Source organism: Salmo trutta, chromosome 34 (genome assembly GCF_901001165.1).
Source record: "Salmo trutta chromosome 34, fSalTru1.1, whole genome shotgun sequence".
NCBI lineage: Eukaryota > Metazoa > Chordata > Actinopteri > Salmoniformes > Salmonidae > Salmo > Salmo trutta.
This window is the reverse complement of record NC_042990.1, coordinates 6,145,010-6,164,235: the sequence shown is the minus strand read 5'-3', so window position 1 is coordinate 6,164,235 and position 19,226 is coordinate 6,145,010. Positions and strand designations below refer to the sequence as shown.

The 19,226-nt window shown below is 41.3% G+C and overlaps 7 non-coding genes across 7 annotated transcripts; all 7 read left to right on the top strand.

The window, feature by feature from the left end:
• Nucleotides 1–5,160: 5,160 nt before the first annotated feature.
• On the top strand, nucleotides 5,161–5,242 carry trnal-uag (transfer RNA leucine (anticodon UAG)). Its single transcript has one exon. It is a non-coding gene; the product is annotated as a tRNA-Leu (tRNA).
• A 3,408-nt stretch (nucleotides 5,243–8,650) lies between these two features.
• On the top strand, nucleotides 8,651–8,732 carry trnal-uag (transfer RNA leucine (anticodon UAG)). The gene has a single exon. It is a non-coding gene; the product is annotated as a tRNA-Leu (tRNA).
• Nucleotides 8,733–10,393: 1,661 nt separating this feature from the next.
• On the top strand, nucleotides 10,394–10,475 carry trnal-uag (transfer RNA leucine (anticodon UAG)). The gene has a single exon. It is a non-coding gene; the product is annotated as a tRNA-Leu (tRNA).
• A 1,661-nt stretch (nucleotides 10,476–12,136) lies between these two features.
• trnal-uag (transfer RNA leucine (anticodon UAG)) lies at nucleotides 12,137–12,218 on the top strand. Its single transcript has one exon. It is a non-coding gene; the product is annotated as a tRNA-Leu (tRNA).
• Nucleotides 12,219–13,879: 1,661 nt separating this feature from the next.
• On the top strand, nucleotides 13,880–13,961 carry trnal-uag (transfer RNA leucine (anticodon UAG)). Its single transcript has one exon. It is a non-coding gene; the product is annotated as a tRNA-Leu (tRNA).
• Nucleotides 13,962–15,625: 1,664 nt separating this feature from the next.
• Nucleotides 15,626–15,707, top strand: trnal-uag (transfer RNA leucine (anticodon UAG)). The gene has a single exon. It is a non-coding gene; the product is annotated as a tRNA-Leu (tRNA).
• A 1,663-nt stretch (nucleotides 15,708–17,370) lies between these two features.
• On the top strand, nucleotides 17,371–17,452 carry trnal-uag (transfer RNA leucine (anticodon UAG)). Its single transcript has one exon. It is a non-coding gene; the product is annotated as a tRNA-Leu (tRNA).
• Nucleotides 17,453–19,226: the final 1,774 nt, after the last annotated feature.

Below are 19,226 nucleotides of genomic sequence, written 5' to 3'. Positions count from 1 at the left end.
GTACTTTGTCAGGTGCCAAAATTATGACGAGATGTCTCCCTGCTCCAGTGAGCTCTGCTGGCAGGTCTTGCTCACTGTTGGAGGAAAGGGAGCCAAATTATAGGAAAAATATCTATGGTTATTCAGCAATGAAACATTCATGGCATAATGGGGATTGTCCTTCCCTGTGAAAAGAATAACAGCTGGGGTTTACTTAATCACTTTTAGATAATGTAATACAATCTTTAAACCCATCAGAAGTGTAGTGCTTACCGCCATGAAAATATTGGCCCCTGTTATTTTGGGCTGCATTGTCCCAATGTTGACCACTAGTTCCAACTTGTGATGAGAAGGTCTTGATGAAATGATCAGGTCAACATTTTGTTAGACATTTCAGAGATAGTATTAACAATTGTACATGAGACAGTGCTTCCAGATATTGAGGTATCTTCCTTCTGAGGTATGTAAAAAAATCTGGTGTGTGAGTACTCACATGAAAGGTATCCATGATTCTAGATTAAGCCAATCATGTATGTGATTACCATCCTATGGGTCAGCAATGGAATGATTGCTGCACAGCTTTCAGGCAACTTTATGTCTTGGGCCTGGATGAATCATTGAAATACAAGTAATATTGTGAATTTGTGATGCATAATTGCCATTGTAATTTGGAATATTCCATAAAAGTTATTTGTTTTGACAGTCAAAACAAAATTAATAACTTGACTTGAGTAACTTGAGTTGACGGAAGTAGCAACTTTATATTCTGACCTAGACGCTGACTTGTGCAATGCCTAATGCATAATCTATGCATGTTATTGGCTCATCATAGTATATAGCCGAGGATCTCATAGTCCAAAAACAGCATTGGCCATTGGACTGCTCAGTCAAAACAACTAACTTTTACGATGAATCACTTGACTGGAGTAACTTGAGTTCGGAACTAAAACATTAAAAGTAGGCTATAGCTTGACGCATATCCTTACCATGGACAAGCGTATCCAAAAGGCCTATCCAGTCGTGCGTGAAGATACCTTTAGACAGATAAAAGCGCGGTACGGGTTGAGACACGCTCGGAAATGTGAATCTGTAACACTGATAAAAACCCCCGTTTTCATTTATAATTTACACTGTAGAATGACCTGCAAGCCAATCAGAATCTAGTTTTAAAGAATACCGTGGGTTCCATGGAACGTCACAAACATATTAGGCCACTTGCGTCACAGATTACAGTCACTGAACATGGGTTTAATAGCTATATTGGGTATATGTACAGTAAATGCACATCGTATTGAATTGAGATTACATTTACTGCACGATATTCTTACAAGGGAAATAAGAAATGTTGTGTGTAGTCGCACCCACGAGTACAGAACACATTGAATTAGCACTACATTGCCTTAATTACCTGGTCCTGTGCTATAGCGGTGGCCCTCCTACCAGTTGGCCGAGATACACCTTTCTGAGCTTGTTAAAGGGCACTACAAATGTGATCTTCAGACAAAGCAGCAAAAACAAATGGTGTGTTGACACAGGAAGAAAAAGCAACGTGCTATAAATGAAGAATACAAAAGGAAGAAGGAGAAAAATGTTGTGTGACGTCAAACCCACGAGTGCCGAACACAATGAATTAGCAGTACATTGCCTTAACTAACTCGTCCTCTGCTGTAGCGGTGGCCACGCATACCAGTTGGCTGAGATCTGCCTAGCTGAGCTTGTTAAAACTTCTTATGGGCATGTGGGACTGTAGCGTCCCACCTGGCCAACATCCGGTGAAATTGCAGAGCGCGAATTTCAAATTACAGAAATATAAATATTTAACATTCATGAAAATACAAGTATTATACATCAAAATAAAGCTTAACTTCTTGTTAATCCAGCCACTGTGTCAGATTTCAAAAAGGCTTTACGGCGAAAGCACACCATGCGATTAATTGAGGACAGCGCCCCGCATACAAAAACATGAAAAAAAAATTCAACCAGGCAGGTGCGACACGAAAGTCAGAAATAGCGATATAATAAATGCCTTACCTTTGAAGATCTTCTTCTGTTGGCACTCCAAAAGGTCCCAGTTACATCACAAAGGGTCCTTTTGTTCGATAAAGTCCTTCTTTATATCCATAAAAACTCAGTTTAGCTGGCACGCTTCATTCAATAATCCACCGGTTTCCCTCATTCAAAATGCATACAAAATGAATCTCAAACCTTACCAATTAACTTATCCAAACAAGTCCAACAACGTTTATAATCAAACCTCAGGTACCCTTATACGCAAAGAAATGATCAAATTGAATACGGAGAAAGGTATGTTCATTACCGGAGAGAAATAACAAAGAATGCGCTTTCACCCACGTGCATGGAAACACTTCAGCCAAAATGGGAGCCACTTAGAAAAACTACAACTTCTAGCTCATTTTTCCAAAAACCAGCCTGAAACTCTTTCTGTTGACATCTAGTGGAAGCCCTAGGAACTGCAATCTGGGAGGACTTCGCCTCATAATAAACATGAAAGCCATTGGAAACAGTGGGAGGCTGAAAATTATTATTTTTTTGGGATGGTTTGTCCACTGGGTTTCGCCTGCCATATCAGTTGTGTTATACTCACAGACATCATGTTATCAGTTTTAGAAACTTTAGAGTGTTTCCTATCCAAATCTACCAATTATATGCATATCCTAGCTTCTGGGCCTGAGTAACAGGCAGTTTACTTTGGGCACGCTTTTCATCCGGACGTGAAAATACTGCCCCCTACCCAAGAGAGGTTAAAGGGCTCTATAAATGTGCTCTTCAGACATAGCAGCAAAACAAATAATGTGTTGAGACAGGAAGAAAAAGCAATGTGATAGAAACGAAGGACTCAAAAGGAAAAATGAAAAAGAAGAGACCGAAATGAATGGGAGCTTAGCAGGCTTAGGTAACAGATGGCAAAGTGTGGGGTCATTGACAGTGAAGGGTAGCGTGGCCGAGTGTTCTAAGGCGCTGGATTTAGGCCCCAGTCTCTCTGGAGGCGTGGGTTTGAATTCCACTGCTGCCATCATTCTTGTTTTTTGTGCACGTCTTCAGTGTGGTCAATTAAAACTTTGGTAGCATTTCTATATTCAAACAAGGGAAATAACACCGCTGGCATCTTTAGCACTAAATTGCCTTAACTACCTCGCCCTGTGCTATAGCGGTGGCCACACCCACCAGCTGGCCGAGATACACCTTTCTGAGCTTGTTAAAGTGCTCTACAAATGTACTCTTCAGAAATAGAAGCAAGAACAAATGATGTGTTGGCACAGGAAGAAAAAGCAACATGACATAAACGAAGAAAATGAAATGAAAAAGGAAAAAAGAAGAGGTTTAAATAAATAGGAGCTTAGCAAACCTAGGTAACAGATGAGAAAGTGTGACTTTGAGGAAGGGGCTGGGTAGCGTGGCACTGGATTTAGGCTCAAGTCTCTCTAGAGGATTGGCTTTGTATCACAATGCTGCCATTTTTGATATTGTTCATGCAAGGCATCAGTGTGGCTATCTCTTCAGTCAATCCATACTTTTGCAGCGTTTCGATATTCTTACAAGGGAAATAAGAAATGTTGTGTGTAGTCGCACCCACGAGTACAGAACACACTGAATTAGCACTACATTGCCTTAATAACCTGGTCCTGTGCTATAGCGGTGGCCCTCCTACCAGTTGGCCGAGATACACCTTTCTGAGCTTGTTAAAGGGCACTACAAATGTGATCTTCAGACAAAGCAGCAAAAAGAAATGGTGTGTTGACACAGGAAGAAAAAGCAACGTGATATAAATGAAGAATACAAAAGGAAGAAGGAGAAAAATGTTGTGTGACGTCAAACCCACGAGTGCAGAACACAATGAATTAGCAGTACATTGCCTTAACTAACTCGTCCTCTGCTGTAGCGGTGGCCACGCATACCAGATGGCTGAGATCTGCCTCTCTGAGCTTGTTAAAACTTCTTATGGGCATGTGGGACTGTAGCGTCCCACCTGGCCAACATCCGGTGAAATTGCAGAGCGCGAATTTCAAATGACAGAAATATAAATATTTAACATTCATGAAAATACAAGTATTATACATCAAAATAAAGCTTAACTTCTTGTTAATCCAGCCGCTGTGTCAGATTTCAAAAAGGCTTTACGGCGAAAGCACACCATGCGATTAATTGAGGACAGCGCCCCGCATACAAAAACATGAAAAAATAATTCAACCAGGCAGGTGCGACACGAAAGTCAGAAATAGCGATATAATAAATGCCTTACCTTTGAAGATCTTCTTCTGTTGGCACTCCAAAAGGTCCCAGTTACATAACAAAGGGTACTTTTGTTCGATAAAGTCCTTCTTTATAGCCATAAAAACTCAGTTTAGCTGGCACGCTTCATTCAATAATCCACCGGTTTCCCTGCTTCAAAATGCATACAAAATGAATCCCAAACGTTACCAATAAACTTATCCAAACAAGTCCAACAACGTTTATAATCAAACCTCAGGTCCCCTTATACGCAAAGAAATGATCAAATTTAAGACGGAGAAAAGTATGTTCATTACCGGAGAGAAATAACAAAGAACGCGCTTTCACCCACGCGCATGGAAACACTTCAGCCAAAATGGGAGCCACTTAGAAAAACGACAACTTCTAGCTCATTTTTCCAAAAACCAGCCTGAAACTCTTTCTGTTGACATCTAGTTGAAGCCCTAGGAACTGCAATCTGGGAGGACTTCGCCTCATAATAAACATGAAATCCATTGGAAACAGTGGAAGGCTGAAAATTATTATTTTTTGGGATGGTTTGTCCTTGGGGTTTTGCCTGCCATATCAGTTGTGTTATACTCACAGACATCATGTTATCAGTTTTAGAAACTTTAGAGTGTTTCCTATCCAAATCTACCAATTATATGCATATCCTAGCTTCTGGGCCTGAGTAACAGGCAGTTTACTTTGGGCACGCTTTTCATCCAGACGTGAAAATACTGCCCCCTACCCAAGAGAGGTTAACGGGCTCTATAAATGTGCTCTTCAGACATAGCAGCAAAACAAATAATGTGTTGAGACAGGAAGAAGAAGCAATGTGATATAAACGAAGGACTCAAAAGGAAAAATGGAAAAGAAGAGACCGAAATGAATGGGAGCTTAGCAGGCTTAAGTAACAGATGGCAAAGTGTGGGGTCATTGACATTGAAGGGTAGCGTTGCCGAGTGGTCTAAGGCGCTGGATTTAGGCTCCAGTCTCTCTGGAGGCGTGGGTTCGAATCCCACTGCTGCCATCATTCTTGTTTTTTGTGCACATCTTCAGTGTGGTCAATGAAAACTTTGGTAGCATTTCGATATTCAAACAAGGGAAATAACACCGCTGGCATCTTTAGCACTAAATTGCCTTAACTACCTCGTCCTGTGCTATAGCGGTGGCCCTCCTACCAGTTGGCCGAGATACACCTTTCTGAGCTTGTTAAAGGGCACTACAAATGTGATCTTCAGACAAAGCAGCAAAAACAAATGGTGTGTTGACACAGGAAGAAAAAGCAACGTGATATAAATGAAGAATACAAAAGGAAGAAGGAGAAAAATGTTGTGTGACGTCAAACCCACGAGTGCAGAACACAATGAATTAGCAGTACATTGCCTTAACTAACTCGTCTTCTGTTGTAGCGGTGGCCACGCATACCAGTTGGCTGAGATCTGCCTCTCTGAGCTTGTTAAAACTTCTTATGGGCATGTGGGACTGTAGCGTCCCACCTGGCCAACATCCGGTGAAATTGCAGAGCGCGAATTTCAAATGACAGAAATATAAATATTTAACATTCATGAAAATACAAGTATTATACATCAAAATAAAGCTTAACTTTTTGTTAATCCAGCCGCTGTGTCAGATTTCAAAAAGGCTTTACGGCGAAAGCACACCATGCGATTAATTGAGGACAGGGCCCCGCATACAAAAACATGAAAAAAGAATTCAACCAGGCAGGTGCGACACGAAAGTCAGAAATAGCGATATAATAAATGCCTTACCTTTGAAGATCTTCTTCTGTTGGCACTCCAAAAGGTCCCAGGTACATCACAAAGGGTCCTTTTCTTCGATAAAGTCCTTCTTTATAGCCATAAAAACTCAGTTTAGCTGGCGCGCTTCATTCAATAATCCACCGGTTTCCCTGCGTCAAAATGCATACAAAATGAATCCCAAAGGTTACCAATAAACTTATCCAAACAAGTCCAACAACGTTTATAATCAAACCTCAGGTACCCTTATACGCAAAGAAATAATCAAATTTAAGACGGAGAAAAGTATGTTCATTACCGGAGAGAAATAACAAAGAACGTGCTTTCACCCACGCGCATGGAAACACTTCAGCCAAAATGGGAGCCACTTAGAAAAACGACAACTTCTAGCTCATTTTTCCAAAAACCAGCCTGAAACTCTTTCTGTTGACATCTAGTTGAAGCCCTAGGAACTGCAATCTGGGAGGACTTCGCCTCATAATAAACATGAAAGCCATTGGAAACAGTGGAAGGCTGAAAATTCTTATTTTTTGGGATGGTTTGTCCTTGGGGTTTTGCCTGCCATATCAGTTGTGTTATACACACAGACATCATGTTATCAGTTTTAGAAACTTTAGAGTGTTTCCTATCCAAATCTACCAATTACATGCTTATCCTAGCTTCTGGGCCTGAGTAACAGGCAGTTTACTTTGGGCACGCTTTTCATCTGGACGTGAAAATACTGCCCCCTACCCAAGAGAGGTTAAAGGGCTCTATAAATGTACTCTTCAGACATAGCAGCAAAACAAATAATGTGTTGAGACAGGAAGAAAAAGCAATGTGATATAAACGAAGGACTCAAAAGGAAAAATGAAAAAGAAGAGACCGAAATGAATGGGAGCTTAGCAGGCTTAGGTAACAGATGGCAAAGTGTGGGAGTCGTTGACATTGAAGGGTAGCGTGGCCGAGTGGTCTAAGGCACTGGATTTAGGCTCTAGTCTCTCTGTAGGAATAGGTTCGAATCCCACTGCTGCCATCATTCTTGTTTTTTGTGCACATCTTCAGTGTGGTCAATGAAAACTTTGGTAGCGTTTCGATATTCAAACAAGGGAAATAACACCGCTGGCATCTTTAGCACTAAATTGCCTTAACTACCTCGTCCTGTGCTATAGCGGTGGCCCTCCTACCAGTTGGCCGAGATACACCTTTCTGAGCTTGTTAAAGGGCACTACAAATGTGATCTTCAGACAAAGCAGCAAAAACAAATGGTGTGTTGACACAGGAAGAAAAAGGAACGTGATATAAATGAAGAATACAAAAGGAAGAAGGAGAAAAATGTTGTGTGACGTCAAACCCACGAGTGCAGAACACAATGAATTAGCAGTACATTGCCTTAACTAACTCGTCCTCTGCTGTAGCGGTGGCCACGCATACCAGTTGGCTGAGATCTGCCTCTCTGAGCTTGTTAAAACTTCTTATGGGCATGTGGGACTGTAGCGTCCCACCTGGCCAACATCCGGTGAAATTGCAGAGCGCGAATTTCAAATGACAGAAATATAAATATTTAACATTCATGAAAATACAAGTATTATACATCAAAATAAAGCTTAACTTCTTGTTAATCCAGCCGCTGTGTCAGATTTCAAAAAGGCTTTACGGCGAAAGCGCACCATGCGATTAATTGAGGACAGCGCCCCGCATACAAAAACATGATAAATAATTCAACCAGGCAGGTGCGACACGAAAGTCAGAAATAGCGATATAATAAATGCCTTACCTTTGAAGATCTTCTTCTGTTGGCACTCCAAAAGGTCCCAGTTACATAACAAAGGGTACTTTTGTTCGATAAAGTCCTTCTTTTTAGCCATAAAAACTCAGTTTAGCTGGCACGCTTCATTCAATAATCCACCGGTTTCCCTGCTTCAAAATGCATACAAAATGAATCCCAAACGTTACCAATAAACTTATCCAAACAAGTCCAACAACGTTTATAATCAAACCTCAGGTCCCCTTATACGCAAAGAAATGATCAAATTTAAGACGGAGAAAAGTATGTTCATTACCGGAGAGAAATAACAAAGAACGCGCTTTCACCCACGCGCATGGAAACACTTCAGCCAAAATGGGAGCCACTTAGAAAAACGACAACTTCTAGCTCATTTTTCCAAAAACCAGCCTGAAACTCTTTCTGTTGACATCTAGTTGAAGCCCTAGGAACTGCAATCTGGGAGGACTTCGCCTCATAATAAACATGAAATCCATTGGAAACAGTGGAAGGCTGAAAATTATTATTTTTTGGGATGGTTTGTCCTTGGGGTTTTGCCTGCCATATCAGTTGTGTTATACTCACAGACATCATGTTATCAGTTTTAGAAACTTTAGAGTGTTTCCTATCCAAATCTACCAATTATATGCATATCCTAGCTTCTGGGCCTGAGTAACAGGCAGTTTACTTTGGGCACGCTTTTCATCCGGACGTGAAAATACTGCCCCCTACCCAAGAGAGGTTAACGGGCTCTATAAATGTGCTCTTCAGACATAGCAGCAAAACAAATAATGTGTTGAGACAGGAAGAAAAAGCAATGTGATATAAACGAAGGACTCAAAAGGAAAAATGAACAAGAAGAGACCGAAAATGAATGGGAGCTTAGCAGGCTTAAGTAACAGATGGCAAAGTGTGGGGGTCATTGACATTGAAGGGTAGCGTGGCCGAGTGGTCTAAGGTGCTGGATTTAGGCTCCAGTCTCTCTGGAGGTGTGGGTTTGAATCCCACTGCTGCCATCATTCTTGTTTTTTGTGCACATCTTCAGTGTGGTCAATGAAAACTTTGGTAGCATTTCGATATTAAAACAAGGGAAATAACACCGCTGGCATCTTTAGCACTAAATTGCCTTAACTACCTCGTCTTGTGCTATAGAGGTTGCCCTCCAAATAGTTGGCCGAGATACACCTTTCTGAGCTTGTTAAAGGGCACTACAAATGTGATCTTCAGACAAAGCAGCAAAAACAAATGGTGTGTTGACACAGGAAGACAAAGCAACGTGATATAAATGAAGAATACAAAAGGAAGGAGAAAAATGTTGTGTGACGTCAAACCCACGAGTGCAGAACACAATGAATTAGCAGTACATTGCCTTAACTAACTCGTCCTCTGCTGTAGCGGTGGCCACGCATACCAGTTGGCTGAGATCTGCCTCTCTGAGCTTGTTAAAACTTCTTATTGGCATGTGGGACTGTAGCGTCCCACCTGGCCAACATCCGGTGAAATTGCAGAGCGCGAATTTCAAATGACAGAAATATAAATATTTAACATTCATGAAAACACAAGTATTACACATCAAAATAAAGCTTAACTTCTTGTTAATCCAGCCGCTGTGTCAGATTTCAAAAAGGCTTTACGGCGAAAGCACACCATGCGATTAATTGAGGACAGCGCCCCGCATACAAAAACATGAAAAAAGAATTCAACCAGGCAGGTGCGACACGAAAGTCAGAAATAGCAATATAATAAATGCCTTACCTTTGAAGATCTTCTTCTGTTGGCACTCCAAAAGGTCCCAGTTACATAACAAAGGGTCCTTTTGTTCGATAAAGTCCTTCTTTATAGCCATAAAAACTCAGTTTAGCTGGCACGCTTCATTCAATAATCCACCGGTTTCCCTGCTTCAAAATGCATACAAAATGAATCCCAAACGTTACCAATAAACTTATCCAAACAAGTCCAACAACGTTTATAATCAAACCTCAGGTCCCCTTATACGCAAAGAAATGATCAAATTTAAGACGGAGAAAAGTATGTTCATTACCGGAGAGAAATAACAAAGAACGCGCTTTCACCCACGCGCATGGAAACACTTCAGCCAAAATGGGAGCCACTTAGAAAAACGACAACTTCTAGCTCATTTTTCCAAAAACCAGCCTGAAACTCTTTCTGTTGACATCTAGTTGAAGCCCTAGGAACTGCAATCTGGGAGGACTTCGCCTCATAATAAACATGAAAGCCTTTGGAAACAGTGGAAGGCTGAAAATTCTTATTTTTTGGGATGGTTTGTCCTTGGGGTTTTGCCTGCCATATCAGTTGTGTTATACTCACAGACATCATGTTATCAGTTTTAGAAACTTTAGAGTGTTTCCTATCCAAATCTACCAATTATATGCATATCCTAGCTTCTGGGCCTGAGTAACAGGCAGTTTACTTTGGGCACGCTTTTCATCCGGACGTGAAAATACTGCCCCCTACCCAAGAGAGGTTAACGGGCTCTATAAATGTGCTCTTCAGACATAGCAGCAAAACAAATAATGTGTTGAGACAGGAAGAAAAAGCAATGTGATATAAACGAAGGACTCAAAAGGAAAAATGAACAAGAAGAGACCGAAAATGAATGGGAGTTTAGCAGGCTTAAGTAACAGATGGCAAAGTGTGGGGGTCATTGACATTGAAGGGTAGCGTGGCCGAGTGGTCTAAGGTGCTGGATTTAGGCTCCAGTCTCTCTGGAGGTGTGGGTTTGAATCCCACTGCTGCCATCATTCTTGTTTTTTGTGCACATCTTCAGTGTGGTCAATGAAAACTTTGGTAGCATTTCGATATTAAAACAAGGGAAATAACACCGCTGGCATCTTTAGCACTAAATTGCCTTAACTACCTCGTCTTGTGCTATAGAGGTTGCCCTCCAAATAGTTGGCCGAGATACACCTTTCTGAGCTTGTTAAAGGGCACTACAAATGTGATCTTCAGACAAAGCAGCAAAAACAAATGGTGTGTTGACACAGGAAGACAAAGCAACGTGATATAAATGAAGAATACAAAAGGAAGGAGAAAAATGTTGTGTGACGTCAAACCCACGAGTGCAGAACACAATGAATTAGCAGTACATTGCCTTAACTAACTCGTCCTCTGCTGTAGCGGTGGCCACGCATACCAGTTGGCTGAGATCTGCCTCTCTGAGCTTGTTAAAACTTCTTATTGGCATGTGGGACTGTAGCGTCCCACCTGGCCAACATCCGGTGAAATTGCAGAGCGCGAATTTCAAATGACAGAAATATAAATATTTAACATTCATGAAAACACAAGTATTACACATCAAAATAAAGCTTAACTTCTTGTTAATCCAGCCGCTGTGTCAGATTTCAAAAAGGCTTTACGGCGAAAGCACACCATGCGATTAATTGAGGACAGCGCCCCGCATACAAAAACATGAAAAAAGAATTCAACCAGGCAGGTGCGACACGAAAGTCAGAAATAGCAATATAATAAATGCCTTACCTTTGAAGATCTTCTTCTGTTGGCACTCCAAAAGGTCCCAGTTACATAACAAAGGGTCCTTTTGTTCGATAAAGTCCTTCTTTATAGCCATAAAAACTCAGTTTAGCTGGCACGCTTCATTCAATAATCCACCGGTTTCCCTGCTTCAAAATGCATACAAAATGAATCCCAAACGTTACCAATAAACTTATCCAAACAAGTCCAACAAAGTTTATAATCAAACCTCAGGTACCCTTATACGCAAAGAAATGATCAAATTTAAGACGGAGAAAAGTATGTTCATTACCGGAGAGAAATAACAAAGAACGCGCTTTCACCCACGCGCATGGAAACACTTCAGCCAAAATGGGAGCCACTTAGAAAAACGACAACTTCTAGCTCATTTTTCCAAAAACCAGCCTGAAACTCTTTCTGTTGACATCTAGTTGAAGCCCTAGGAACTGCAATCTGGGAGGACTTCGCCTCATAATAAACATGAAAGCCTTTGGAAACAGTGGAAGGCTGAAAATTCTTATTTTTTGGGATGGTTTGTCCTTGGGGTTTTGCCTGCCATATCAGTTGTGTTATACTCACAGACATCATGTTATCAGTTTTAGAAACTTTAGAGTGTTTCCTATCCAAATCTACCAATTATATGCATATCCTAGCTTCTGGGCCTGAGTAACAGGCAGTTTACTTTGGGCACGCTTTTCATCCGGACGTGAAAATACTGCCCCCTACCCAAGAGAGGTTAACGGGCTCTATAAATGTGCTCTTCAGACATAGCAGCAAAACAAATAATGTGTTGAGACAGGAAGAAAAAGCAATGTGATATAAACGAAGGACTCAAAAGGAAAAATGAACAAGAAGAGACCGAAAATGAATGGGAGCTTAGCAGGCTTAAGTAACAGATGGCAAAGTGTGGGGGTCATTGACATTGAAGGGTAGCGTGGCCGAGTGGTCTAAGGTGCTGGATTTAGGCTCCAGTCTCTCTGGAGGTGTGGGTTTGAATCCCACTGCTGCCATCATTCTTGTTTTTTGTGCACATCTTCAGTGTGGTCAATGAAAACTTTGGTAGCATTTCGATATTAAAACAAGGGAAATAACACCGCTGGCATCTTTAGCACTAAATTGCCTTAACTACCTCGTCTTGTGCTATAGAGGTTGCCCTCCAAATAGTTGGCCGAGATACACCTTTCTGAGCTTGTTAAAGGGCACTACAAATGTGATCTTCAGACAAAGCAGCAAAAACAAATGGTGTGTTGACACAGGAAGACAAAGCAACGTGATATAAATGAAGAATACAAAAGGAAGGAGAAAAATGTTGTGTGACGTCAAACCCACGAGTGCAGAACACAATGAATTAGCAGTACATTGCCTTAACTAACTCGTCCTCTGCTGTAGCGGTGGCCACGCATACCAGTTGGCTGAGATCTGCCTCTCTGAGCTTGTTAAAACTTCTTATTGGCATGTGGGACTGTAGCGTCCCACCTGGCCAACATCCGGTGAAATTGCAGAGCGCGAATTTCAAATGACAGAAATATAAATATTTAACATTCATGAAAACACAAGTATTACACATCAAAATAAAGCTTAACTTCTTGTTAATCCAGCCGCTGTGTCAGATTTCAAAAAGGCTTTACGGCGAAAGCACACCATGCGATTAATTGAGGACAGCGCCCCACATACAAAAACATGAAAAAAGAATTCAACCAGGCAGGTGCGACACGAAAGTCAGAAATAGCAATATAATAAATGCCTTACCTTTGAAGATCTTCTTCTGTTGGCACTCCAAAAGGTCCCAGTTACATAACAAAGGGTCCTTTTGTTCGATAAAGTCCTTCTTTATAGCCATAAAAACTCAGTTTAGCTGGCACGCTTCATTCAATAATCCACCGGTTTCCCTGCTTCAAAATGCATACAAAATGAATCCCAAACGTTACCAATAAACTTATCCAAACAAGTCCAACAACGTTTATAATCAAACCTCAGGTCCCCTTATACGCAAAGAAATGATCAAATTTAAGACGGAGAAAAGTATGTTCATTACCGGAGAGAAATAACAAAGAACGCGCTTTCACCCACGCGCATGGAAACACTTCAGCCAAAATGGGAGCCACTTAGAAAAACGACAACTTCTAGCTCATTTTTCCAAAAACCAGCCTGAAACTCTTTCTGTTGACATCTAGTTGAAGCCCTAGGAACTGCAATCTGGGAGGACTTCGCCTCATAATAAACATGAAAGCCTTTGGAAACAGTGGAAGGCTGAAAATTCTTATTTTTTGGGATGGTTTGTCCTTGGGGTTTTGCCTGCCATATCAGTTGTGTTATACTCACAGACATCATGTTATCAGTTTTAGAAACTTTAGAGTGTTTCCTATCCAAATCTACCAATTATATGCATATCCTAGCTTCTGGGCCTGAGTAACAGGCAGTTTACTTTGGGCACGCTTTTCATCCGGACGTGAAAATACTGCCCCCTACCCAAGAGAGGTTAACGGGCTCTATAAATGTGCTCTTCAGACATAGCAGCAAAACAAATAATGTGTTGAGACAGGAAGAAAAAGCAATGTGATATAAACGAAGGACTCAAAAGGAAAAATGAACAAGAAGAGACCGAAAATGAATGGGAGCTTAGCAGGCTTAAGTAACAGATGGCAAAGTGTGGGGGTCATTGACATTGAAGGGTAGCGTGGCCGAGTGGTCTAAGGTGCTGGATTTAGGCTCCAGTCTCTCTGGAGGTGTGGGTTTGAATCCCACTGCTGCCATCATTCTTGTTTTTTGTGCACATCTTCAGTGTGGTCAATGAAAACTTTGGTAGCATTTCGATATTAAAACAAGGGAAATAACACCGCTGGCATCTTTAGCACTAAATTGCCTTAACTACCTCGTCCCGTGCTATAGAGGTTGCCCTCCAAATAGTTGGCCGAGATACACCTTTCTGAGCTTGTTAAAGGGCACTACAAATGTGATCTTCAGACAAAGCAGCAAAAACAAATGGTGTGTTGACACAGGAAGACAAAGCAACGTGATATAAATGAAGAATACAAAAGGAAGAAGGAGAAAAATGTTGTGTGACGTCAAACCCACGAGTGCAGAACACAATGAATTAGCAGTACATTGCCTTAACTAACTCGTCCTCTGCTGTAGCGGTGGCCACGCATACCAGTTGGCTGAGATCTGCCTCTCTGAGCTTGTTAAAACTTCTTATTGGCATGTGGGACTGTAGCGTCCCACCTGGCCAACATCCGGTGAAATTGCAGAGCGCGAATTTCAAATGACAGAAATATAAATATTTAACATTCATGAAAACACAAGTATTACACATCAAAATAAAGCTTAACTTCTTGTTAATCCAGCCGCTGTGTCAGATTTCAAAAAGGCTTTACGGCGAAAGCACACCATGCGATTAATTGAGGACAGCGCCCCGCATACAAAAACATGAAAAAAGAATTCAACCAGGCAGGTGCGACACGAAAGTCAGAAATAGCGATATAATAAATGCCTTACCTTTGAAGATCTTCTTCTGTTGGCACTCCAAAAGGTCCCAGTTACATAACAAAGGGTCCTTTTGTTCGATAAAGTCCTTCTTTATAGCCATAAAAACTCAGTTTAGCTGGCACGCTTCATTCAATAATCCACCGGTTTCCCTGCTTCAAAATGCATACAAAATGAATCCCAAACGTTACCAATAAACTTATCCAAACAAGTCCAACAACGTTTATAATCAAACCTCAGGTCCCCTTATACGCAAAGAAATGATCAAATTTAAGACGGAGAAAAGTATGTTCATTACCGGAGAGAAATAACAAAGAACGCGCTTTCACCCACGCGCATGGAAACACTTCAGCCAAAATGGGAGCCACTTAGAAAAACGACAACTTCTAGCTCATTTTTCCAAAAACCAGCCTGAAACTCTTTCTGTTGACATCTAGTTGAAGCCCTAGGAACTGCAATCTGGGAGGACTTCGCCTCATAATAAACATGAAAGCCTTTGGAAACAGTGGAAGGCTGAAAATTCTTATTTTTTGGGATGGTTTGTCCTTGGGGTTTTGCCTGCCATATCAGTTGTGTTATACTCACAGACATCATGTTATCAGTTTTAGAAACTTTAGAGTGTTTCCTATCCAAATCTACCAATTATATGCATATCCTAGCTTCTGGGCCTGAGTAACAGGCAGTTTACTTTGGGCACGCTTTTCATCCGGACGTGAAAATACTGCCCCCTACCCAAGAGAGGTTAAAGGGCTCTATAAATGTGCTCTTCAGACATAGCAGCAAAACAAATAATGTGTTGAGACAGGAAGAAAAAGCAATGTGATATAAACGAAGGACTCAAAAGGAAAAATGAACAAGAAGAGACCGAAAATGAATGGGAGCTTAGCAGGCTTAAGTAACAGATGGCAAAGTGTGGGGGTCGTTGACATTGAAGGGTAGCGTGGCCGAGTGGTCTAACGTACTGGATTTAGGCTCCAGTCTCTCTGGAGGCGTGGGTTTGAATCCCACTGCTGCCATCATTCTTGTTTTTTGTGCACATCTTCAGTGTGGTCAATGAAAACTTTGGTAGCATTTCGATATTAAAACAAGGGAAATAACACCGCTGGCATCTTTAGCACTAAATTGCCTTAACTACCTCGTCCCGTGCTATAGAGGTTGCCCTCCAAATAGTTGGCCGAGATACACCTTTCTGAGCTTGTTAAAGGGCACTACAAATGTGATCTTCAGACAAAGCAGCAAAAACAAATGGTGTGTTGACACAGGAAGACAAAGCAACGTGATATAAATGAAGAATACAAAAGGAAGAAGGAGAAAAATGTTGTGTGACGTCAAACCCACGAGTGCAGAACACAATGAATTAGCAGTACATTGCCTTAACTAACTCGTCCTCTGCTGTAGCGGTGGCCACGCATACCAGTTGGCTGAGATCTGCCTCTCTGAGCTTGTTAAAACTTCTTATTGGCATGTGGGACTGTAGCGTCCCACCTGGCCAACATCCGGTGAAATTGCAGAGCGCGAATTTCAAATGACAGAAATATAAATATTTAACATTCATGAAAACACAAGTATTACACATCAAAATAAAGCTTAACTTCTTGTTAATCCAGCCGCTGTGTCAGATTTCAAAAAGGCTTTACGGCGAAAGCACACCATGCGATTAATTGAGGACAGCGCCCCGCATACAAAAACATGAAAAAAGAATTCAACCAGGCAGGTGCGACACGAAAGTCAGAAATAGCAATATAATAAATGCCTTACCTTTGAAGATCTTCTTCTGTTGGCACTCCAAAAGGTCCCAGTTACATAACAAAGGGTCCTTTTGTTCGATAAAGTCCTTCTTTATAGCCATAAAAACTCAGTTTAGCTGGCACGCTTCATTCAATAATCCACCGGTTTCCCTGCTTCAAAATGCATACAAAATGAATCCCAAACGTTACCAATAAACTTATCCAAACAAGTCCAACAACGTTTATAATCAAACCTCAGGTCCCCTTATACGCAAAGAAATGATCAAATTTAAGACGGAGAAAAGTATGTTCATTACCGGAGAGAAATAACAAAGAACGCGCTTTCACCCACGCGCATGGAAACACTTCAGCCAAAATGGGAGCCACTTAGAAAAACGACAACTTCTAGCTCATTTTTCCAAAAACCAGCCTGAAACTCTTTCTGTTGACATCTAGTTGAAGCCCTAGGAACTGCAATCTGGGAGGACTTCGCCTCATAATAAACATGAAAGCCTTTGGAAACAGTGGAAGGCTGAAAATTCTTATTTTTTGGGATGGTTTGTCCTTGGGGTTTTGCCTGCCATATCAGTTGTGTTATACACACAGACATCATGTTATCAGTTTTAGAAACTTTAGAGTGTTTCCTATCCAAATCTACCAATTATATGCATATCCTAGCTTCTGGGCCTGAGTAACAGGCAGTTTACTTTGGGCACGCTTTTCATCCGGACGTGAAAATACTGCCCCCTACCCAAGAGAGGTTAAAGGGCTCTATAAATGTGCTCTTCAGACATAGCAGCAAAACAAATAATGTGTTGAGACAGGAAGAAAAAGCAATTTGATATAAATGAAGGACTCAAAAGGAAAAATGAAAAAGAAGAGACCAAAATGAATGGGAGCTTAGCAGGCTTAAGTAACAGATGGCAAAGTGTGGGGGTCGTTGACATTGAAGGGTAGCGTGGCCGAGTGGTCTAACGTACTGGATTTAGGCTCCAGTCTCTCTGGAGGCGTGGGTTTGAATCCCACTGCTGCCATCATTCTTGTTTTTTGTGCACATCTTCAGTGTGGTCAATGAAAACTTTGGTAGCATTTCGATATTAAAACATGGGAAATAACACCGCTGGCATCTTTAGCACTAAATTGCCTTAACTACCTCGTCCCTTGCTATAGAGGTTGCCCTCCAAATAGTTGGCCGAGATACACCTTTCTGAGCTTGTTAAAGGGCACTACAAATGTGATCTTCAGACAAAGCAGCAAAAACAAATGGTGTGTTGACACAGGAAGACAAAGCAACGTGATATAAATGAAGAATACAAAGGAAGAAGGAGAAAAATGTTGTGTGACGTCAAACCCACGAGTGCAGAACACAATGAATTAGCAGTACATTGCCTTAACTAACTCGTCCTCTGCTGTAGCGGTGGCCACGCATACCAGTTGGCTGAGATCTGCCTCTCTGAGCTTGTTAAAACTTCTTATGGGCATGTGGGACTGTAGCGTCCCACCTGGCCAACATCCGGTGAAATTGCAGAGCGCGAATTTCAAATGACAGAAATATAAATATTTAACATTCATGAAAACACAAGTATTATACATCAAAATAAAGCTTAACTTCTTGTTAATCCAGCTGCTGTGTCAGATTTCAAAAAGGCTTTACGGCGAAAGCACACCATGCGATTAATTGAGGACAGCGCCCCGCATACAAAAACATGAAAAAAGAATTCAACCAGGCAGGTGCGACACGAAAGTCAGAAATAGCGATATAATAAATGCCTTACCTTTGAAGATCTTCTTCTGTTGGCACTCCAAAAGGTCCCAGTTACATAACAAAGGGTCCTTTTGTTCGATAAAGTCCTTCTTTATAGCCATAAAAACTCAGTTTAGCTGGCGCGCTTCATTCAATAATCCACCGGTTTCCCTGCTTCAAAATGCATACAAAATGAATCCCAAACGTTACCAATAAACTTATCCAAACAAGTCCAACAACGTTTATAATCAAACCTCAGGTACCCTTATACGCAAAGAAATGATCAAATTTAAGACGGAGAAAAATATGTTCATTACCGGAGAGAAATAACAAAGAACGCGCTTTCACCCACGCGCATGGAAACACTTCAGCCAAAATGGGAGCCACTTAGAAAAACGACAACTTCTAGCTCATTTTTCCAAAAACCAGCCTGAAACTCTTTCTGTTGACATCTAGTTGAAGCCCTAGGAACTGCAATCTGGGAGGACTTCGCCTCATAATAAACATGAAAGCCTTTGGAAACATTGGAAGGCTGAAAATTCTTATTTTTTGGGATGGTTTGTCCTTGGGGTTTTGCCTGCCATATCAGTTGTGTTATACACACAGACATCATGTTATCAGTTTTAGAAACTTTAGAGTGTTTCCTATCCAAATCTACCAATTATATGCATATCCTAGCTTCTGGGCCTGAGTAACAGGCAGTTTACTTTGGGCACGCTTTTCATCCGGACGTGAAAATACTGCCCCCTACCCAAGAGAGGTTAAAGGGCTCTATAAATGTGCTCTTCAGACATAGCAGCAAAACAAATAATGTGTTGAGACAGGAAGAAAAAGCAATGTGATATAAACGAAGGACTCAAAAGGAAAAATGAACAAGAAGAGACCGAAAATGAATGGGAGTTTAGCAGGCTTAAGTAACAGATGGCAAAGTGTGGGGGTCATTGACATTGAAGGGTAGCGTGGCCGAGTGGTCTAAGGTGCTGGATTTAGGCTCCAGTCTCTCTGGAGGTGTGGGGTTTGAATCCCACTGCTGCCATCATTCTTGTTTTTTGTGCACATCTTCA